The sequence below is a fragment of the Pogona vitticeps genome, chromosome 5, assembly GCF_051106095.1.
Source record: "Pogona vitticeps strain Pit_001003342236 chromosome 5, PviZW2.1, whole genome shotgun sequence".
Classification (NCBI taxonomy): Eukaryota; Metazoa; Chordata; class Lepidosauria; order Squamata; family Agamidae; genus Pogona; species Pogona vitticeps.
In genome coordinates, this window is record NC_135787.1 from 195878666 (window position 1) to 195902388 (window position 23723).

The 23723-nt window shown below is 47.3% G+C and overlaps 2 protein-coding genes across 8 annotated transcripts in view; both read left to right on the plus strand.

Moving 5' to 3' along the window:
• The window catches only part of SHANK3 (SH3 and multiple ankyrin repeat domains 3), a 374779-nt gene that overhangs the window by 160534 nt on the left and 190522 nt on the right, over positions 1-23723 (plus strand). The gene's annotated exons all lie outside the window — the stretch shown is intronic.
• LOC144583276 (uncharacterized) overlaps positions 1-23723 on the plus strand; it is a 266744-nt gene that overhangs the window by 137813 nt on the left and 105208 nt on the right. The window lies entirely within an intron of this gene.

The following is a 23723-nucleotide window of genomic DNA, read 5'->3' on the forward strand; positions in this document are numbered from 1 at the left end:
CAGGAAAACGGGGTTGCTGGCAGTTTGCAGGACTCGTGTGGACATTGTGTTCAGGTGGCAGAACTGAATGGCACAGTTTGGGCCAGCTTTTGAAACCAGCTAGAGCCCTTAGTGAAGGGAGGCTGTAAACAGAACAGGAGGGTAGATGGAAATGCTTGATATCTGAATGGGTCAGGCCCGTTCTCCAGTAATCCCTTCTTCTTGGTTCCTTGCCTGCCTCAGCTCAGGTCCAGACGGGAGGCCAGTAGAACTGAAGAAGGAACTGGGACAGAAGGTGGGCGTGAGGCCTTTGCCAAGATCGGAGTCAGAGAGGAGCAAAGGGAGCAAGAGGTGGCCGTATCGAATTCCCTGGCCCCCAAGCAAGGTTGGTGCCACCTTCTGAGGAGACAGGCAGGGCCAAAATAAACCAACCAACCATAGGAGTGTTTCCTGTTTGCTTCATGCTGGCTAGTGGATTCTGGAAGCTGCAGCTGGACGGAGTGACTTTTCCAAGCTGTGTTTATTACCGACCCGGCGGGTGCCCAAGTTTTTGGTGATGCAATTGTGATCGCTGGCAGGGAGGCTGCTGCTGCTGATCCGATAAAGATCTGGGTTATTTTTTAAAGCTGAGCATTCAAAATTAAGAAGTTGGCATTTTTAGAGGAAAGGATATCAAAAGCTTTCTAGAGATACTCTTTCCTTCAGCTGCTATTATGCTGCTTCTTTGGTTTATTGAAATGCTAAGCAGTCAAGTAAACTGAGGATAATTAATTTCATCACAAGAAAAGCAAGCCTCACTGGAAAGGGCAGAAACGCTGTGAAAGTTGAAGGCAGTAGGAAAAGAGGAAGACCAAACATGAGATGGACTGACTCAATGAAGGAAAGCGCAGCCTTGACATTACAAGAGCTGAGCTGAGGGCCGTTGAGGATAGGACCCCATGGAAACTGTATTAATTCATAGGGTTATAAGTCAGGAGCAATTTGACGGCACAGAATAAAAAGGAAAGCGTGCTGCTTATATACCGCCCCATAGCACTTCAAGCACTCTCTGGGCGGTTTACAAGTTAATTACGCAGGCTACACATTGCCCCCCCCCCCCAGCAAGCTGGGTACTCATTTTACCCACCTCGGAAGGATAGAAGGCTGAGTCAACCTTGAGCCGGCTATCTGGGATTGAACCCCAGGTCGTGAGCACAGTTTTGGCTGCAATGCAGCGGTTTAACCACTGCACCACGAGGTAACAATGTCATAAATAAACAAACAAACAAGAGCAAAGTCCATGCTAGGGATTATATTTTTTTTAGAAAAAAAAGATCAAGGGAGGAAGAATACCCTGCCCTTGACCTGTAATGCCTTTGTGCGAATTTGTGGTGATGTTGCACTTCGAATATTGTGTACATCTGAAAAAAGGATACTGGGATGCTGGCGAGATAGCTCTGTGGAATCAAGGCTTGGGAGTTAAGTTCCCCACTGGGCGTCCTGTGAAGTCCAGCCAGCCTGGGTAGCCTTGGGTAAAAGCTGCACAGTCCCAGGGCGCCCCCTAGTCGAAGGGAGTGGGGAACCACTTCTGAGTAATCTCTAATAAGAAAAAAACCTGGAAAGGGCCACCATAAGTCAGAATCAACTTGGTAGCACACTATTGTTATTTTTATTTCATTTATTTATGTCTCTTATTTATCGTCTGCCTTTCTCCCGGTAGGAGCTGGGGAAAGGTATAAGTCTAATATAAAACAGAAACTATTTGCTGGCCAGCTGGCTTCATGAGTAATGGGCAGAACGTCCAGCCTACTTTTAAATCCATTCCTTCACTCTACTTTTTTTTCCTAATAAAAAGTTCTGGAGAACATGATACCTCATCTCATTTGTAATTCCTGGCACTCCAATGAAGTTGTTACTCACCCTTGAGCTGTGCAGCATAACTGGATTATTCGGGGTCCCAGCAGGAAAGAATGACCAGGGGCTTCCAGAGAGCCTTGCCACACACAAGAGCAAGGCTCCTGCATTCTTCTCCAGCTGAGACAAAAATCCAGGCCAGATAACAACTGTTGTTGTTCTAATTTAGGGTCATTTGCCAGAGATGGGGAGCATTTGTGCCTTTGGGCAACAGCCAGTGGCTGGACTGAAAGCTAATCAGGACCCCATGCAGGTTAGTTATGGGTTTAGGATGCCTTCCAACTTTCTGTTTCTACTTCTGAAAAAAAAATATCCCCTTTTCTTATTTTCCTCACTGCTTACCAGTCCAGAACTAATCCCAGGATACATATGATCATGAATTACGCTTCCCATCCTAGGTTTGCCAAGTGGCTGCAAAGCCCCTGAAAACTCCTGCCAGGTGGGCGCTTGTGCTTTTTAACGAGTTTGATGCACAGCAATTAGCAGGCAAAACTTTTAATGGCAGGAAGCTAGTTGGCACTGCCTGCTAATTGTTGTGCATCATATTTCTTTTAAAAATACAGCTGTAAGGAGTTCTTGGAAAGCTGGTGCCCCTCCTCATTGGAGCAGAGTGTTTAAAATCTGTCTCCTCCCTTTGACCCTTTGCAGTTGGGCCCCCTCGTCCTATTTCTTGCAGTGCCAACGCTTCCCCTTGCCTGCTCCTGCCGGTAAGTGCTGGGTGCAGCAGACAGTTGAACTGAATTGGTGCTCTTGGCCCTTTTTACTCCATGACCAGCCAGAGAAGTATGGGAGCCTTTGCAATGTCCGGGAAGATGCTGTGGCATCAGATTTCATCCTTGCCCACCCCCCAACAGCTTAGGTTGTGCATGCCATCAGGTTTCCTTCTCTGGATGCTGATGAATGGGAGCACACAAACTTTGTGGCCCTCCAAGGAAAGCAGTGGTATCCAGGAGCTAAGATGATGGAGGCCTCTGTCTCTCTCTCTCTCTCCCTCTCTGCTTCCTGCCTCCTCCAATGGTTGTGTGTGACACTTGGCACTAATTAGCTCTAATTAGCAGAGGCCTGTGCTGTTGTTCTCCATTGCTATGCAAGGAAGGGATCTGAGACTGAAAGTTTCCAAACAGACTGTGAACATTAAAGGCAATTTAGAGTCTGGCAGGAACAGAGATGATAAAAGCAATTAATGGGGAGGGGAATGTTGGCAGATGCCAGGGTTGACATGTGCCTTCCGCTCAACATGTGCCTCAGAAAAGTCCATTGCTGGGGGCTCCCGTGTGTGGATGTGTCAGATATCCAAGGAATGGCTTCCCATTGCCTCCACCAGGGAGTTTTTATGACCCCATGGAGATTTCAACCACATTTCCTGAGGCTTAGTTTGATGCTCTGTCCATTACATTATACCATCTTCTCACCAAAAAAATATTCTCCAGGCTTTCTTGTGGCTGGGAGGAGCACTGATGCTTGAAAACTCGTATACCTTCCAAATTTTCATACCTAAACCTCACACTCTTCTTCTCTCTTGGGGCCCTTTTATGCATTTGCTTTCTTCATCAATTTATATTCTTCTTCTTTTTTAGTCTGTCCACACTAGCATGTGGATGTGATCTACAGATTACTGAGGGCAGAGTTTAGCTCAGACAAACAAACAAACAAACAAACAAAAAAGAGTCAGTGTCTGCTTGTGTTTCTGCTTAGAATGATCCATCTTTCTCCTTTTAGAGATAGTGTGCATCTTTCTGGCTCAGTGATAGGGCATGCATTCTTTTTGGCTTGCTCTGCTTAGCTGAGAAAAAGCACCCTCCAGCAACCTCAGTATTGTGGCTGCGTATTCCAAGTGAGAGTTTGGGGAGAAGAAGGGCAAGGGGAGAGGGAAATAGAGAAAACAGTACTGTACTGAGGGGACAGAGAGAGAGGAACAGGTTAAAAAGTACTTTCACTTTCCCTAATCCTCTGCAAACAATCCGGTAAAGTACTTAATTGATAACTGATCAAGCTGCAAGGGGTTTTATTTCTGAAGGCTTTCACGGCCGGGATCTAATGGTTGTTGTGGGTTTTTCAGGCTGTTTGGCCGTGTTCTGAAGGTTGTTTGCTTTTGGGATGTGAGGAGTGCACCAAATGGCACATTGCTCCCCACAACCACCTCAAGAGACCCTTTGTGGCATGAGTCGCTCTGAACTCAAAATGACCAGTCTGGATAGGACTTTAGTCTGTGTGTCATTTGGATTAACATGCCATAAAATAGTCCTAAACTGGAAGATAAACAATAAACCCATGGCAAGAAACAACACATGCAGCCCACAGGGTTCTTCTTCATGGTCTCTGTGAATGCACACAATTTGGTTTTAGTGCGCCTGTGTAAAGACTTTCGGAAACTTCTAGAGCTTTAACATGTGTTAGGAACTCCCTCCCATCGCGCTTGCCCCGCCGATGGTATAGAGTGCCTCAGTTCCTTTTTTGTCGCCGCTGCAGCAGCACCTCTGTTCGTTCTGTGAGAATAAAAAGATATTTTAACCTCTTCAGGACCTTCCTCCGATTCACTCTTCATGAGTTAAAAAGAAGAAGAAGAGAGGGAGAAAACAGTTAGGATAGGAGACGAAACTCCTTTTCCCACCCTTTTTTACCTGGCCCTCTGCTCTCTTATGGCCTCTTCAGGCCCCTTCAAGCGGTGTGAGTCTTGCCCGACTAAAATAATCCTTTCCAACAGGCATTCTCAGTGCCTCTTCGGCTTAGGTGAGGCCCACCAAACTTCATCGTATTGGGCCTGTAAGAAGTTAACTAAGCTAGTGCTCAGGCTTCGTCTTCTGCGCTTATGATCTTTCCTTTGGGAAGAATCTCTACAGCCACCTCAGCGCTCCACCATGGATCCCAATCAAGCCCAAATTGCAGAGTCCTGTCCCACCTCTCGAAATTGATCAACCTCGAGACCACCTCAAGGTGCTAAGAAGGCCAAACCAATGCCTAAGCCAAAGCCCTTGACATCAATGTCAAAACCCACTTCAACTCATTCCACTGTGTCGACACCCAAATCGACCTCAGTCTCAACGACTCTCTTAGAAAGAAAAAGAAATCGGCCTCTCACACGTCCAGAACCTCTGCGGATAAGCCAACTCCGCCTTCTCTGCCTATGGAAGAACCTCAACAGGTGTGCCTTGATGAGGATGCTCCTCTCTCTTTGCCTGGTACTGCACCCACTCTGCAGTACAGTCCCTCTCAGGACTGGGGGAATACCTCAGCTGAGGTCACTGCAGTTATGCATTTGGTGCAGGCAAACCCCCAATTTCAGACTGGCTCCATCTCAAACACACATTAGTGTCAGTCAGCTCTCTGTCCTTTGTTCCATCCTGACAAGGTCACACTTTATCCTGGCCAAAGGCAGTGTCTGACTTTTACTTACAACAGCCTGTCGTTTTACCTACATTCTTCCCTTCACCTACTACTGACCTAGAATGATCTGTACATTCCCTGGATGTCAGACATGCCTTAGTGTTTTACGTTACACATTCTGCTTCCTTTTGAAAGTCCAAAAGACTCTTCATCAGCTGTCACAGTCATTCTAGAGGTTCCTCAGTCACCTCTCAAACAATTTCCAAATGGACTGTATCCACAATTCGTCTGGCGTATGCTCTTGCCCAAACGCCCTTGCCATGCTCTGTAAGAGCACACTTTACAAGAGCCGTAGCGACATCCACAGCATTTCTAAGAGGAGTTGACCTGACTGATGTTTGCAAAGCAGCCACTTGAGCTGTGCCCCCCCCCCCAGTCTGTGCCAAGGCTGATGCCTCAGTTGGTTGTGCTGTTCTTGCCTCTGCTTTATTGTGACATCCCATCTGGTAAGTCAGCTTGCTAGTCACCCATTTGTGTGCATTCACAGAGACCACGAAGAAGAAAGAGAGGTTACTTACTGTAACTCTGGTTCTCCGAGTAGTCATCAGTGAATTCACACTTCCCGCCCATTGTCCCCACTGTCTGTCATGTTTGCTTACTGCATGCTGGGCAGCGGCAGACTGTTCTACGGAACAGAGTCACTCCGTGCCATGGGAGGGGCAAAGACGACAGGAGGTCCTAACAACACACGTTAAAGCTCTAGAAGTTTCCGGGACACTCTGTGCAGGCACACTAAAACCCATTTGTGTGAATTCACAGAGGACCACTTGAAGGAACAGGAGTTACAGGTAAGTAACCTCTCTTTTCAGAGCTCAGCCTCCAATCAGCCCCCTAAAAATGCCTCTGGGCTGGAGTTGACGCTTTCTAGCCCTCGGTTACTGCCAGGCGGACACCTCCATTCTGGGATACAGGCCATGGAAGGACAGACGAGATGGTTGTTTCTTACGCTCTGGTTTCTTTCCTTTTCATGGGTTAGATCTAGTCATTGCTTAGTTTGTCTTGTTTATTTATTTATTTATTTAATTTATACCCCGCCTATCTGGTCATTGCAAACACTCTAGACGGCTACCAGACAATATAAAAGAAAACATATACAAATATCAAAACAAGAAAATAAATCAATATAAGACAATAAACAGTAAACAGTAGACAGTAGACAAATTCTTCAAGATGGAAAGTAACAGAGAAAAAGTGAAGAAATAAGAAATTAGGTATTGACTGAAGGGAAGGCCTGCTTAAACATCCAGGTTTTTAGTTGGATATCTTAAAAATGCCCAGCGACGGGACCGCACGAATCTCTGGAGGGAGGTTGTTCCAGAAGCGAGGGGCCACCACCGAGAAGGCCCGATTTCTTGTCTTTTCCTTTTGGGCCTCCCGTCGCAGAATGTGACTGCCTGTTGTAGGCCTGCCTCCCTTCTGTTCCCTTGCTTGGTTAAGGCATTTTCCCACTGCCCAGATTTCTAGCCTGCCCCAACATGGCACCTCTGAGGATGCCGACTTACCCTTCTCAGCAACCCCAGTGGCGTAGGGGGTTGGGGATGGGAGATGTCACCCAGCAAGCTTGCGCCTGCCGTGAGGAGAGAGCCCCGCCCAGGAGGTTGGCTGCTTTTGCCTTCAAGGGGTCACCGGAGGAGGCCTTCCTCTCACCTCACCCCTGCTTGCCTTCTCCGGGTGTTTTCAACCCTAACTTCTCCTCAGACTCGAGCTGTGAGATTAGTGGAGTCTGAGATCCTTCTAGTGACCTTTTTTAGAGTGGTATTTCTCAGCCTTCGGTTCTTCAGATAGTTTGGACTCGCGTCTCATGGAGTCCTTGGCCACTGGTCATGCTGGCTGAGGATTCTGAGAGGTGCATTTTGCTAGTGCCCTGCATGAGCGCTGAGGCATGAGGTGACGTATGTGACACAGATTATTATGCACTGGCCTGGAGTGGACCTGGCCTGGGGCCTGTCACAAGTGTGAACTCAAAGGCAGAAAGAGCAACAATGAGCAATTATTTTAGCCATGGCCATTAACAAGCAGCAGTTGGCTTTGAGAAGACCAGTCAAAGGTTGGGTGTCCGGCTTTAGCTCCCCGAGGAGCTGATTCACACCTTAATGGGGGTAAAAAGCCTTTGTCTTAGTTCAAGCTACAGGAGACAGAGTGGAATCTCTTGGTGAATTCTTTTTCAGCTTTATCAGTTTAGACTTTTCTTTTCTTTTCTTTGATTCAAGGATTGAACCTTGAGGTCAGGAATAGAATGAGAGGACAAAGTGTCCTCCCACAGGTCTTTTTAAATAATGTTTATTCCAGATTTCTTTCCGTTTCTTATTTTACACAGATTCAGAAGTGCTTTTGGAGGTGCCTCTGAAATAATGGAGCTCTTTTGGCCTGTGCTCTCAGGCAAACATTAATGATGCTATAAGGAAATGTGAAATCTTCCAGAGCGATCCAGGGGAGCACCTTAGTGGTGGCCAGTGGGGCCTTCATATCTCTTGGTGCAAAAGTGAAATCCTGCAAGAGCTGAGGTGACCACAAGGAGAACTAAGCATCTCAAGTTTTGACTGGGGGAGTAAAGCAGGTTCAGCAATGCACCCACCCCCAAAATAGGCCTAGTGGCCATGCCAAACCATTGGGCTTTAAGCATCTTGCAGCTTGAATACAAACTGACCTGAACTGTCCGGGGAAGGTCTGAATCTGTTCCACATATAGCTCATAGCAGGGTATCTGGGGTGATGGTGTGTGATTCCTTGTCAGAGACAAGTGTGTCATTCTTCTTGTAAAACAACTGGAACCCCGTGCTTGGGCATTTGTCCACATTTGTCTAATTGCTTTGTGGAGAGGGGACATTGTGCTAATGACAGGAGGAACCACTTCTTTTCCTCCCTCCCCCCTCACCCATTTATTCTATCAGAATATGAGACATCCCATGTGCAGACATTAAGACATGCTTTTAAGTTGTGCCCAGAGATTTCAGATCTCCTTTTATTTTATTTATTTTTATTTATTTATTTGGATTGAATCTACTCTGGGCGGTTTACAGTCCAAAAAAGCAATAAAATTTAAAACTTCAGTAAAAAAAACTAAAACAAGCAAACATAATCCAAGATGGAAAAACCAGGGGAAGAAATTAAATAATGTCAGGAGGGCAGGCCTGCCTGGAGAGCGAGGTCTTCAGTTGATTCTTTAAAACTCCCAGTGAGGGAGCCAGGCGGATCTCAGGGTGGAGGATGTTCCAAAGATAAGGGGCCACCACCGAGAAGGCCCGGTTTCTAGGTATCGAGGTCCTAAACCGGTTAGGGATTTATATGTAATCATTAGCACCTTGAAATTGATGCCGAATCTAATGGGTAACCAGTGTAAGGCGGCCAGAGTGGGGGAAATATATTGATATTTTTTCAGCCCAGTTAGTAATCTGGCCGCCGGGTTCTGGACCATTTGAAGTTTCCGCATCAATCTCAAGGGACGCCCCATGTAGAGTTCATTACAGTAGTCTAATCTCGAGATTACGAGCGCATGGACAAGTGTGCTGAGTGCCCCAGCATCAAGATAGGAGCGCAGCTGGGCAATCTGCTGAAGATGTAAATGGGTGGTGCGGACTACAGACGTTACCTGGAATTCCATAGTGAGCGCTGGGTCAAGATGGACCCCCCCCAAGCTGCGGGCCACACTCTTTGTGGTGAGAGTCACTCCCCCAAAAGAGAGGGAGCTTCCAAACCCACTGATGACAGGGGTGCCCAGGATGTCCGTCTTGTCCAGGTTCAGCCTCTTATATCCATTGCAGAACAGCCCCCAGGCAGCACTCAAGGGATGTAACAGCATTCACTGCTGATGAAAAAAAAAAAGGAGATTTAGAGCTGAGTGTCAACAGCATACTGATAACACGAGGCACAACCCCCCCCGGATAACGCCCCCCAGCAGTCTCATGTAGATATTTAACAGCATTGGAGAGATTATTGAACCCTGCAGGACCCCACAGTTGAAGAGCCACAGGACCAATGCATTCTCCCCAAGCTGAACTCTCTGAGAAACAGTCCTCCAATAAGGACCAGAGCCAGGCAAGAGCCAGACCACCGATCCCCAACTCGGAGAGCCTCCCCAGGAGGATACCATGGTTGATGGTATCAAAGGTGGCTGAGAGGTCGAAGAGAACCAATAAGTACATTTTGTCCCTGTCGACCTCCCTCAATGGGTCATCCAGCAGGGCGATCAATGCCGTTCCTGTACTGTGATACACTGGAATGGATCCAGGGCGTTGGTTTCATCCAAAAGGGCCTGAAGCTGATCGGCCACCACCCTCTCTACTACCTTGCTAAGGAAAGAAACATTGGTGACAGGCCTATAATTGCCAATGTTGTCCAGTGCCAAACTCGTTTTCTTCCTAATGGGTCTAATGAGTGTCTCCTTAAGGGGAACCTTGCCCCCCTGGAGAGGCTCATTATTGCAGGACCCATTCAGTTGTCCCAGCCTAGTTGCTGTGGTTAGCCAGGCTGGGCAAGGGTCAACGGAGGAGGTGGTGGCACGACAACGATCAATCACTTTGTCCACCTCTAGTGATGTCACCAGCTGAAACTGAGTAATTCTCATTGGACAAGATGGTGTGCTGGATGTCTCAGCTCGATATACTGTTTTCAAATAGGGGTTTAGGTCCTGGCAAATGGCCTCCACTTTAAATTTAAAGAATGCTACAAATTGGTCAGGTGAGATGTTGGAGGCCAGTCATTATGACCAGTTCCGGATAGATCACGTACTGTATGGAAGAGTTCTGCCTGCTGATTGGAAGCTTTGCTTATCTGGCTAGTGAAGTAAGCTTTTCTAGCAGCCTTCACCTTGGCAAGGTAAAGGTAAGATGCAATCCTGGCAGCTTTTAGATTATTTTCCTTCGGGTTCTGCCTCCAAATGCTCTCCAAACTTCTCCTGTTCTGCTTCATAGCTTGCAGCTATTGGTCAAACCAAGGCGTGGTTGAGCTCTGCACCAGAATGGGCGTTAAGGAGCGATCGTCTCCACAGCCTTGGTGGCGGCGGCGGCGAACCGTCCGTCAACCAGAGCCTCGACAGGAGTGCCAGACAGATCAATTGGAATCCCTTGCATGGAATTCTGGAATCATATAGGACCAGTAGCCTACAAGGATGGACCACTAAAATTGGTCCCTGCTCCTCGCGGAGAGGGAGAGCCAGTGTGAGGTTGCCTTTTATTAGGTGGTGGTCCAACCATGGCAAGGGGGCTGATGGAAGGTTAGGCACCATCAGGCCACACTCAATCTGCTCAGTGGAGAACACCAGGTCTAGCATGTGACCGCCCATGTGGGTGGGGCCATTAACATGTTGGGACACGTCCAAGGAAGCCACAGTTTCCAAGAACACAAGAGCCGGTCCAGAAACCTCCAACTCCACATGGATGTTGAGATCACCCAAGATCAATAGCCTCAGGGATCCCAACAGAGCTGTGGAGACGAAGTCTGCCAGCTCCAGTAAAGAAATGGCCTCAATCGACACGTGAAGGGCCTCCAAACCCGGCAATCGCCACAGCAGACAGCCTAACAACCTCAAGAGTATTTCTGTGAACAGTGGCCACACCCCCACACCCCTCCGGTCTACCCTGAAGTTGGACAGCATAACCGGGAGGACAAGCAAGAGACAGAAGAACGGCCCCATCACTGCCCATCCAAGTTTCAGTTATGCAAGTGAGATCTGCATCTTCCTCCAGTATAAGATCTTGGATCAGCTGGGACTTATTGGATACAGATCTGGCATTCAGCAACACCAGTTTTAGAGTGGAGGGGCGACTGAGCTGGATACCTCAAGCCTGACAGGTGGTCACAGAGTCAGAACACTGGACAGCCTCCAAACATCTGTCCACCATTCTTCTGTAATGAGCAGCAACTGTGCCAATGCCATGTCTCCCTCTACCCATCATCACCCGAATATTTAGATGTCCCCCATTGGGGTGGGGTGGGGAAGCCTCCCACTCCAGTCCAAAAGAAAAAGAGAACAGGAAGAAGAAAGGGAAAAAAACATAATGACTAAGCAAAATTACAAATAAAGAATACAATAAACAAAATTAATAAAAAAATCAACAAACAATTTAAGTTAACAATTAAATAATTAAGCAAATTAAATTAATATAGAATAGGAGGAAGAGAAGATAAATTAGAAAGAGATAAATAAAAAAAAACAGAGTTTCCCCTGGCCCAGGATCAGGATGAGCCCAGTGAAATTAACTGGCAGCAGATTCGGGATTTTGTTGTTGTTTAGTCATTAATTTGTTTTATTTATTTTATTTTATTTTTTATTTAAGTTAAGTCATGTCCGACTCTTCGTGACCCCATGGACCAGAGCACGCCAGGCCCGCCTGTCTTCCACTGCCTCTCGGAGTTGGGTCAGATTCATGTTGGTCGCTTCGATGACACTGTCCAGCCATCTCATCCTTGGTCGTCCCCTTCTCCTTCAGGATAGGGAATAACACTCTTCCCACAACATGTAAATGACATTTGGAACTCATTGCCACAGGATGTACCGTAAGGTAGATGGTTCAGCAAGCAGCTGATGCCTGCATGCAGAGAACATGAGCCCTGGAAGGGGAGCAAACATGAGAGGAATGATATTTGTTCTGTTGATGCTTTGGGGGAATTTCCTTGTGGCTTTCCCAGAGGCATCAAAAGGGTTGTAAGCTTCACAATGTGAACTACATTAGAATCTTGCTTAAAAGGAGACTCTTTGCTCACTTACTCTCTCTATTGGCTATTGCTTTAGTTAAGAATCTGAAATTCTAAATGGTTGCTGACTTTCTTCATAGTAATTATCCCATCCAAAGAGAGATCTTTGTTTCTTGTCTGAATGCAAGGAATCATGTGGAGCTTTAACATTCCCCCCAAAGAGGCACTTTTTGAGATAGGCTGAATCGAGAAGAACAAGGAATTTAGCAAACATTCATTTTTGCCATTCACCTTTTCTGGCTGAATTAATTTTCCAGGCCCAGGAAAGGTTCTAAGGGTCCCAGGAGGAGCCTGTGGGCTGCAGAAACTGGCAGAAACCCACTTTGCATCCTGGGGGGCTCAGTAGTCCAGTGGGCAGGGTGTCAAACAGGATTCCCCCAACACCATCTTCTGAATTCATGCACCCAGGAAGGATTGGAACCACTGTGAGATAGTCCCTCCCAGACCCATCCCAGAAAGGCAGTTTAGAAGGATATCATGGTCCGTGGTATCAAAAGCCCATGAGAGATCCGGCAGAACCAGTGGGGAAACACAGACCCTGTTTGGTTCCTGCCATAAATAATCCACCAAGGCAACCAAAGCAGTCTCCATCCCATAACTGGGCCTGAAGCCACATTGAAATGGACCTAAATGATCTCCGGGAATCTCAGGAGCTGAGATGCCACAACACCTTCTGGGACCATGCCTAAAAAAGAAATACAGTATCAGAGATTGGCCAATAACTATCAAAATGCAGTAGGATTCAAAGAGCAATGGGGGGCATGCGCACACACACACACACACACACACACATGCACGCACACACACACAAAGATCTTACTGCTGCCTCCTCTAGGCATTCTGGTACCTTGCCTTGCAGCAAGGAGGAGGAGGAGGCGTTCACCAGCCCCCCTAGTTCACTCAGCCAGTCCCCCTCTGGCTGCTTCTTTTATAAGGACAAGGGTCCAACACACATGGGGTAGCTTTCAGTTCTCCAGAGGTCCTGTCCACATCCTCAGGCTGCACCAACTGAAACGTCTCCATTATTACAGGACAAGCAGGGGCCCAAGTCAGTTCAACCTTTATTTCAGTATTTTATCATTTTCTTTTATTCCTTTAATTGAGTAATATCCTAGGAGCTTATGCTATACAACAGCCCACAAATTAAGCAAGCAAACAAAGTCCTTTCCCTTCTACAATCTCTGAGCTCTCTCCCCTCCCCTGGCTTCTTCTAGGGTAGATACTGGCTATGCTGTCATTCCTGCCTCTCGGTCCCCAAATCATCGGACACAGGCCAGAGAGAAGAAGCACTGGACGCCCACTTGGCTTTCCTCTCTTGCTAATCCTCCTTCCCCTTGTTGGGCTGATGGTTACTCCCTCTGAGATGCCATACAGTACTTGCTTCCTTGATTACATCCCAGGATATCTCTGCCAGCCAGGGATGCATGCATCTCCCTCCCTCCCTCTTCCTCTGTGTGGCCCTTCTTGATTTGGAAGGTGATTAATCAGCTGCTTAGGCAAGTACATGGGTCTCCGGTGGCTCACCTTTGGTTTCCTCTGGGTTCCAATAGGCTGCCGTTATGTCTCGGCTGTTGTCCCTTTGCCTTTCTTTCAGCTCTAGGTCCTTTCATGAAACCCAGAAGGGCTTCAAAAGCTATGTTCTCCTTTTCTTACTAGTGTTTTTGGCTGCTTTCTCAACTCCATTCTCCTGACTGTGCCATCCATAGCCCTCCTCTGTCTTGGAACTTGTTCAGACAGCTGCCCTTATGCAAGGCCCACTGTGCTGCTTTAGTCTAGCTCCCTTCCCCTGCAATAGATGGATCTGTGTTTCCCCAAATAAAGCTGTTCATCCTCGGTCACACCATTCCCAGGGTAATGGGTCTGTTATGGCCATTTGAGTTACAGAGGCCCCTTTAGTTAAGGATGCAAAGTGGAGTTGGCTTTGTTCTTGTGTGTGATCACAACCTACTTTGTTCATCTAGATCAGTTGTTCCCAACCTTGGGTCTCCTCAACTCCCAGAAATCCTGGGCAGCACAGCTAGTGGTGAAGGCTTCTGGGGAACCAAGGCTGGTTTTAGAAGATCATTGTGTGTGTTAAACGTGTCTCACAAGCACCAGGGTAGTGACAAATAGACCATCTAGTACCTTTTATTGGGGAACTGTGAGGGTGATGCAAAAGAGGGAACTTCTTTTGGTTTCAGAGTGCTTTGTGCATTTACGATAAATAGCCTCTGAAATACGAAAGCATCAGGATCCTGAAGGGGAGGGTAACAAATCTCTCAGAACTACAGCATTTTTTTGTACTGTATTTCCTCGTTCAGAGTCCCTCCATTTGACCCTGTACCCAAAACTATCTCATTGATATTCCAGCAAGTAGCCCCCTCAGGCTCACAAGGAGGGCTGTCAGCTTCCAATTACGACTCAGAGAACATCCTGGAAGGTGTGCATGTGTAAGGGGGAGACGTTGAATCTTTAAAAGTGCCTGGAAAGCTGGAGTGGCTGATTTTTCTTGAATGATGACTTCACTTGTTCGCTGCTGCTGCTGCCAAACCTCCATGTCATACTCACCACCCTACTGTTGCTATTGCTCCTTACATTTTTTGTACTGTACTTTTTTTGCAGATCACATTTTTAATCGTGTTGTTCTTCCTCCATTGTTGGATAAATTTCTGAATTACTTGGATTCATTGGTTTTTTTAAGCCATTTTATTTTATTGATTTTTTTGAAGGGTTTCAACACCCCACCGCACCCCCATTTAATTTATTGTCAGCTGGAGTGGCTGCTTGCCTGCCGCCTGCCCTGCTGGACAGAAGCCATTGTAGTAGTGGAAGGAGAGCTGTCTTTCCAACACCCCATATTCTATCTTTGAGTTTTGAGGGGGGGATTGATTACCCTTAGTGAGTGTGTGCGGTTTTTATTTTGTTTATGACCATGTTGACGAATGCATTCTCTTTCTAGTTGATGAACTGAAGAAGATAAAGAGGATGGTGGTCTGAGGATAAATAAGAATTTTAAAATACTGTTAGTGCTTGATAGGTCTGTGGAAGGCTAATTTTTCTGTCTGGTGTACTCTTCCTGTTGCCTGCTTTTGGGGTAGATGATTGTTGCTTTGTCCCTGCTTTTTGTTTGTTTGTTTGTTTGTTTAAAATAATTGTGATGGTTCTGTAGGGCTTAATCTGTTTACCTGCCGAAACCTGAATGGGAAAATGGAAATGAAAGAGCTGGAAAGTTTTGGCCCTTCCAGGTTTACTGAAAGGACCTGTACCTGAAAGAAAATGACAACAAAAGGGGAGCCTCTCCATCACCACCAGACAAAGAACCCAAAACGAAGGCAGTAGGGAAGTTCTCCCCCACCCCCACCCCCACCCCTGCTCATCCGTAGGAAGCCCATGCCGTAGCAGTTCTGGCCTTTTCATCGGAACAAGTTCTTAAAGATGTGGGGAAAGTTTTGGTTTAGGGTTTCCTGTAGAGGGGCTGTGTGTGCCAGCTGATGAACGTGTTCTGTGCTGAAGGGCCTTTTGGAGAGATGTCTCATGCCAGAGGGGTCGGTGGCTAAACGACGTGTTCTGTTGCGTGCAGTCAAACATAATCTGTCAATTTATCTCCTGAACTGGGCAAATGTCTTTGCTAGACAGGTTTTCACTTCTCTCCTTGAAATGACCATCCTGCATTGTTGTTGTCTTCCTGGGACTTGGTTAGCAGGGATGGACTCTTTAAAATACTTCCCATGATTGGATGTCCACCTTGACTCCTTAACATCATCAGGTCCTTTCATGAGGAAATGAAGGGCACTGTAGTTTTTGATGGCTCAACATCAGATCCCTTTGACATCCGAAGCACAGTGAAATAGGGCTGTGTCCTCGCGCCAACCCTGTTTGGGATTTTTTTTGCTGTCATGCTGAAGCAGGCCTTTGGAACTTCAACAGAAGGTGTCTATCTCCGGACTAGATCAGATGGAAAGCTCTTTAATCTCACTAGATTGAGAGCAAAGACCAAAGTCCAACTGAAATGCATGCGGGATTTCCTCTTTGCCGATGATGCAGCCATTGTTGCCCACTCTGCTGAAGACCTCCAACAATTCATGAATCGTTTTAGCAAGGCCTGCCAAGACTTTGGACAGTCAGCCTGAAGAAAACACAAGTCATGTGCCAGGGCGTGGACTCACCTCTATTACTATCTCCATGCAAGAATTGGAGGTTGTTCATGAATTTGTGTACCTTGGCTCAACAATCTCTGACACTCTCTCCCTAGATGTCGAGCTGGATAAACGCATTGGGAAAGCAGCTACCATGTTCTCTAGACTCACAAAGAGAGTATGGCTCAGTAAGAAGCTGATGGCATACACCAAGATCCAGGTCTATAGAGCCTGTGTCCTGAGCACACTCCTGTACTGCAGCGGGTCCTGGACCCTTTGTGCACGGCAGGAGAGGAAGTTGAACACCTTCCATATGCGTTGCCTCCGACGCATTTTTGGTATCACCTGGCAGGACAAAGTTCCAAATATAGTAGTCCTAGAACGAGCTGAAATTTTCAGCATGTATACATTATTGAAACAGCGCCGTCTACGTTGGCTTGGGCACGTTGTGAGAATGGCTGATGGTCGGATTCCAAAAGATCTGCTGTATGGAGAATTAGTGCAGGGAAGCCGCCCCCGAGGGAGATCACAGCTGCGTTACAAGGACACCTGCAAGTGGGATCTGAAGGCCTTAGGAATGGACCTCAACAGATGGGAAACCTTGATGTCTGAGCGTTCAGCCTGGAGGTAGGCGGTGTATCATGGCCTCTCCCAATTTGAAGAGACACTTGTACAGCAGGCCGAGGCAAAGAGGCAGTCCCGAAACAAGCAAAATCAGGGAGCTGGACAGGGGACAGATTGTATTTGTCTTCAATGTGGAAGAGATTGTCACTCTCGAATTGGCCTTCTCAGCCACACAAGACACTGTTCCAAGACCTTCATACAGAGCATGTTACCATAGTCTCTTGAGACTGAAGGATGCCTACACCTGGGAGAAGGGAGCCTCAGGCCTTGGAAAACCTTGAACGCTAGAAGTAGAGATCCACAGGGCATGGCAAAACAAAGAGTGTGGGCCTGCCCCCCTCCCAACGCACAGAGCTGCATTTCCCCTCTGTAACCGTGAGAGTCAGGGCCGGTATTTTGAATGCAATTAACCCTGCCGTTCCCAAGATAGACCAAGGTCCGGGGGCTTCCATCATGGCCTTATTTAGGTGAATTACTCTACCAACACCGAAAGAAGAGAATGACCCTGAATTGGTGTGATGGGAAAAGAGCATCCTTTGGTTAAAACATTCTGCAAGCAGGAACAGCTTGCCAAAGAGAAATGCTGGAACTGGAGGAAGGGGACCCCGTGCTGCTCTCTACTTCTGAGCTTCAGTGCCTGGAAAGAGAAAGAGGGCAGCTCCTGGCATGGAGCCACCTGGCAAGGGGGCTGCCTTGTTCCTCCTAATAGCAGAGCTGGGCTGCAAGCCTTCTGCAGCGGAGACACCACATATATTCTGCTTTGTAAGAGAGTAGCAGTGCTGCTCCATCTTCAGAAGTGACAGATAGCACCAGCTCCCCAATCAGGCAGGGTTAAAAGGACACACATGGCTGCCTGAAAGGTGCTGGGGGCAGCTACGTGTGCCACCTGGAGCTCACCAGCTACCCTCTGGCCAAGGCAGGAAAGAACAGCAACTAATGCTCGGTGCTGAAGTAAGAGTCAGGTGTCAGCCAAACCGAATTAGGAAGTGGGAGAGTGTGCCGGCATGATTAAGCAGTGCCTTTCTTGGAGTCAAATCACCCCCTCTAGGGCTCTCCAGGGATTTCAGGCAGGATTCTTTCCTATTCCTCTCTAGAGGGAGGGAACCTTCCACCTTCTGAATGCAAAGTCCATGGTTTACCCCTGAGCCATGGGTTTTCTCCCACCGTGTCTTGGCCTCAAGTAGCCAGATGTCTTGGGCTAGTCCTGGTGGGAAACATGGCCCTCTGTAAGAATGTAGCTCTGTTTTCACTTCCATCCAGATGTTGGCTGGCAAAGGAGACAAATCAAAAGATGACAGTCTAGTAATTTCAAAACAGGAAAGGCATCTTTAGAGGTAAAAATACTCCACCGGCCCTTGTGGCATACCAGGTGGAATACCTGTCATTGGAAAGGATGGAAAGAGGGGTCAGGACCCAAATATTGCAGGGACCCAAGGAAAAGAGGAAGAGAGAGGAGGGGCGGGGCGGGGAGAGAGAAACAACTTTATGCCTTTGTATGACAGAAGATGGCAGGATTTGGCTTAGTAGAAGCAAAGAAAGAAGACAGCTTCTCTTTGCTTTTCTCCCCACCATGCATCAGAAGGAGAGATCCAAAATGCTAATTTAGTTGCACTACAACTCTTAGGTCCTCCACTGGCCATACCACCTGGGTTCCTAAGCAGACCCTTTTAAAGGGGAGGCACTTTTACTCAGTGTGCAAGGAGGCAGTGTTTCCAGATGGTAGCGGGGGGGGGGGAGGCAGGGATGAGAGGAGATGAGATAAGAGGAGATGGGCTCTCCGGGTGGCACCAGCCGGCTCAGCAGGAGAAGAGTCTCTGGAGAACCTGAATGCCACCTGGCTCTGTTTTGCTTGCAAATCTCACTCACAGATGCATGGCTATGTGAAAATGGCTCAGATTGCAGGGAGTGGGGCTGGCGGCAGGGGCCAGGGGTGGTGTTTAGCGGCACTGGAAGAGGCATGTGCAAAACACTCCAAGCTCTCTGCTTCAGCCTCTCTCTGGAGCCGGTGCTTCACTTTAATGGCTGCGGCGACTCCTTGGCAGCCTTCCCGTCCTCGCTGATGCCCTGAGTCATTGTGATTTAGCATTTCTGCCCCCCACGCCAGTGCATGTTTACTCAGAAGTAAGTCCCACTGAGTGCAGTGGGATGTGCTCCCAACAAAGGGTGCTTTGTTATTACTGCTGCCTCCTATCCAATCACTTCTGATTCATTCAGACCCTAGTAGAGGGGTTTTCGGGGGAGTGGGGAGAGGCATTCAAGGAGCAGTTGGCCCCAAATGTGGCTCTACGGCCAAGCGGGTATTTGAAGCCAGGCTTGTCGGGTCCTCATCCAACCCCCACAACCTGTGCACCAGGCTAACTCTCTGCCAGTATTTAGCAATGTACGAAGTGCTCCCATGAGGTGGGTTGCTCATTCCTCAGCCCAGGCAGGCAGGCAGGCAGGCAGCAGACAGTGCTGCAATGGGATGTGTGTGTGCTTTTACGGCTCCTCCTCTAAGAGGTACCACAAAGGCATCCTAAATTGGCTCTTACTAAGGAACAGAGGTGTGCTTCCCCCGGATGAAGGAGCATTCTTCAAAATGTGTTGGGAACACGACCAGCCTCTGCATGCTCGGAGTGATTTTCTCACTGTTCTAGTATTGGATCGGGCGTTGCTGAGTGTGTCTGAGCCTGCTGCCGGATCCATTTGCAGGGATATTTAATGTGCTATAACACAGTACATATTTTGGGGGGGAGGAGCTTGTTCCTGGGCCCAGGAACGGAGAGGGAGCAGTTAAAGTTAATGTGCGCTCCTGCCTCAAAAGGGGCGGGGGCCCGAGAAGAACTTGGCAGTTCTGGGCACCGGATGCCATAGTTTTGGTCCTCCAGCTTTGTCCCAGGGTGCTTTGAGGGCAGTGGGTTGGGTTGTTTTGTGGGTTTTTTTTTTTTTTTTGGTCGTAACGCTTAGAATAATATCCTGCATTCTTCCAGCCCAAGAGAGCTTCACATCTGAGCCCTAAATGGCTGGCTTGGAGCCCTGGTTGCTTCTTAACAACAGCAGGAGCAATCCTTGGAAATGGATCTCTGGGCCCAAAAATGGAAAAGCGAAGAGATTCCAACAATAGAAGAGTTGTTAAAGAAGCTATGGGATATAGCAGAACTGGACACTGTATCAGAAGCACTACAGGAACAACCAAAAGACTATGTAAAACAAAGCTGGGAACTAAGATACTCTTGGGCCCAGAGAAAGACAGGAGCGTAGGGCAAATTTTACTATATATGTACAGTATATCTACTTAGTTTACACTGGAAACCAAACCGGGGAGATTGGAGGGTTAACAAGGCTGGAGTCTCTGACTCCAAAGGGTGGAGGGTTTAGTTTAGTAGAGGGTTTAGTTTAGTTTTTCTTTTTTATTATTATCTTTTTTCTTGCTCTATTTTTGCTTTTTGTATGTTGAATTTAAACAACAACAACAACAACAACAACAACAACAACAACAACAACAACAACAACAACAACAACAATAATAATAATAATAATAATAATAATAATAATAATAATAATAATAATAATAATAATAATAATAATAATAATAATAGGAAATGGATCAAGAGAGCCGTCTTCTTGCAGACATGGTCCCTATTTTGGGGTGACCAGCGGCTTCTCCTCCTTTTCCTTCTTCTTTGTGCATGAACTGTTCTTTTTCCTCATTCCAGCTTCAGAGGCCTCACAAGGTAGCCCGGACTCCCTGTACGTGCAGTTGCCCTTTCCTGCAGGCAAAGGAGGGTTTTCATGAGCCTGGCTGGGGATTGTGTTTCTCTACAACTTAGCGGCTTCCCGGGCTTCTCCTTTTGATCTGTTGCCTTCCACATACCTCCTGTGGACAGTCACTCACTCGATATTTAGATATCGTCCTCTCACCTGTTGGTCCCCCTGACTGCCCGAGATGGTGGGGAGCAGGGAGAGAAAGAGATTCTGGTTCAGCAAGGGGGTACTGGTGCTGCATGCAAACAGTCCCAGAATAGGTCCTTTTGGTGTCTTCAGTTTAAAAAGGATCATGGAGCAGGCAATGGCTGAGTCACTCTTTGCTCAAGACCCCGAAGGGCCATGGCTGCTGGTCAGAGCAGACAAAGGAGGGCTGGACGGAGAAAGAAGCTGAGCTGGGTCAGGGCAAACTCCAGCGTTCACATGGAATTCAGAGGCTTAGTTGAGTCAGGAATTCTTTATCAGGAAGGCGCATGGTTCCTGTGATCAGCAGAATGGAGAAGGGAAAAACAAACTTTCTGGGGGGAAAAACATGGTGTCTGGGGAATTCTGGGAAAGGTAGTCCATGAAGGAACATTCCTACAGTGCTAGTGATGAGGTAGTTTCATGCACAGTCCTTGAAATCGCAAATAGTTTCTCTGACTATTTAGCTTCACTTGGTGCTGAGATGATCTTTGGCTTCAGACTTCACTATACGTGTGTCAGAGGGAAAGCTGGACTGTTGTCATGCAGATTAGTCACTCTTGGCTTAGAGGCCCCTTCATTATGCACATGTGAAGATATTTTCCCCAAGCTGCTTCGAAAAACATGTGAGTGGCAGCAATATTTTCATCAAGTGATGTTTTCCTTCTTTTCCTGAACATCCTTTTTTGTTGCCTCATCCATAGACTCACACAATCATAGCACTGTAATGCTGGAAGAAGGTACCCCAAGACCACCTTGTCCATCCTGAGGGTAACGCAGGAAATCCACAGCTCAGGCCTTGCTGAAAGGTGGCTGGTCAAGCTCCAGTTTAAACATTCCCTTGAAAGAGAGAGTCCACCACTTCCTGAGATGGGGCAGTCAGTGCTTACTATCAGGATGTTCCTCCTGATCGTTCAGTCAGTATGTCTCTTGTGCTCACTTGCATCTGTCGGTTCAGATCCTGCCCTTCGGATCAAGTGAGAAAGATGAAGAAGTCATGGTGAGCAATCTATGAGTTGGCTTCTCCTTGAGGCCAACTCATAGAGCACCCAGTGAGTGTGCAGAGACCCTGAAAGGGGGGGGGAGTATGAGCAGCCGTTCTTGTTTGTTGGGTGCTTTGCTGGCCTTCCTGCTCTCCCAGAGCTCCACGTAGCTGCTGGCACTTGTGGACAGGTGGTCTGTAGCAGAGGGGAAGGGGCGGAAGGACTGGCTCTGCTTCCTTTGTGTATTGAGCTTCTGCTCTGTGTGACCATCTGCTTTCTTTCCAAAAGAGCGGCTCCTGTGCCAGCATGACCTACTGACTGCTTTGGCCATGCCTGGCTCCCCCGTGTCCTGGCAGGAAGTGATGATTAGTTAATTATCAAAGTGGTAGCCATGTTATTCTGTGCAAGCCTATCAACAAGAAACACAAAACTATATAAAAACTAAGGCGTTGTAGCCCCTTAAAGACTAACTGCTGTATTTTAATGTGAAGTTTCACTGAACATGTCTTCAGGCATAAGAGTGAGAGTTCTTTACACCAAAGGCATATTGGATTTAATGTGTAGCCGAGATTCCAGTGCAGTCTATAAATCTCGCTGTAACTCCGTTGGCCTCCTCCAGGAAGCCGGTGTGCTTCTTGAACACTGCTTGGCAATAGCTCATTGCTCGGGTTGCATGCACACTTACCTTTTACTGCCGGTGATACCCCAATTTCTGACATGAGATGGAAGTGGAAAGTACCCTTGGTTTATGTGACGCCCGCATTTCCGTGCCCTGTTTTCCTGGCAAGAAATCTAGAAGGTGGGGGAGTGCCTTACTTACTGCTCAGGAAGCACAGAATGGACAGGCTTTTCTCACAGTGAGTTGTTCATAGAAATCATTGGAAAGGCATTAAGCCACAACAAAATCGTGCATAGAATTTCCCAGTGCAATTAGCACTGAAGCACTTGCATAAATTAGTAGAGTCAGAAAAGGTGTGTAAAACAGGCCCCTTGCAGCATATGTAGGTAGACCAGGAGGCTATAAACTCATGGGGTTCAATTGGATTCTTCTTTTAGCCTCTGTCCTATGATTGTATATTTTATTATCAGCATGTTACAGTAGCCCAATCTTGTGGCTGTTTACTGGAAGGCAAGTCTCCCCAGGTGTAGGGACAGTTCCTCTGATGCAAATGTGCACAGGATCACAGCCTTGGTCTCTGATATGCCGTGGAGCTGGAAAAGGGGCCGTTTTCAGGCTAGTCTTCTGCCCGAAGGCAAGTTCCCAAGGAGAGCTACCCTACATAGTTCTATCAGTATGGCACTCATTTAGTGGCCACAGCTCCACCTGGCAGAATTCTGGTATTTCCAATCTGGTGACATCCTCAGCATTCTCTGCTCCCATTCAGGGAGAGGCAGCAATCTCTTTAGCACAGAATGCTAAATTGCCAACCCCTGGGTTCTGTAGAGTAGAGGCAACCCAGTTTAAGTCATATCAAGTTGTTACCACCGTGTCATGAAGTTCCACTCACCACATCCACAAAGCATGGTGCATACTGCTCGCTGCGTCTTTGGCCCTGAGCAGAACTCGCCAAGCTGGCACTGACCGTTGCCATTCCTAAAGGGCTTGGGACCCACAGGAATGTTGGGAGCTCCAGGACTTCCCTCTTCCACTTGGTTTTGCGCAGCTCTTTAAAATGAGACCCTAATCAGCCCACGAGGAATAGACAGGTTCTGATTTGTGCCGATTCTTAAGTCTGTTGCGTTCCATTTCTGTATCAATTAGTGAAGTTGAAAAAGAATTACATAAAATTTGCATCAATTTTCAGTGTATTTTCCCCCACAAGAGGTACAATTTTCTATGCTTTTAAATCCTAAAATACGCATTTGCCATGCATTTCGTTTTAAATTGGAATGTTACATGCATTTTGGTACAGCTTTTTGAGCTGGGAATTGTGTTGCAAAATTCTGAGAAGCATGAAAACCAAAGGATAACGTGTTTCGAATCCAGTTATTAGTCTGGGAGGCACAAATCCATCTGATTTGCTTCAGTTGTAGAGTGAGCAAAAACCTGAGCTTTCTTCCGGTGCTTCACTGAATTGCTTCTCCACGTGGGTAGCCAAAGCACTGCCCCTTCTCCTTGACGAGCT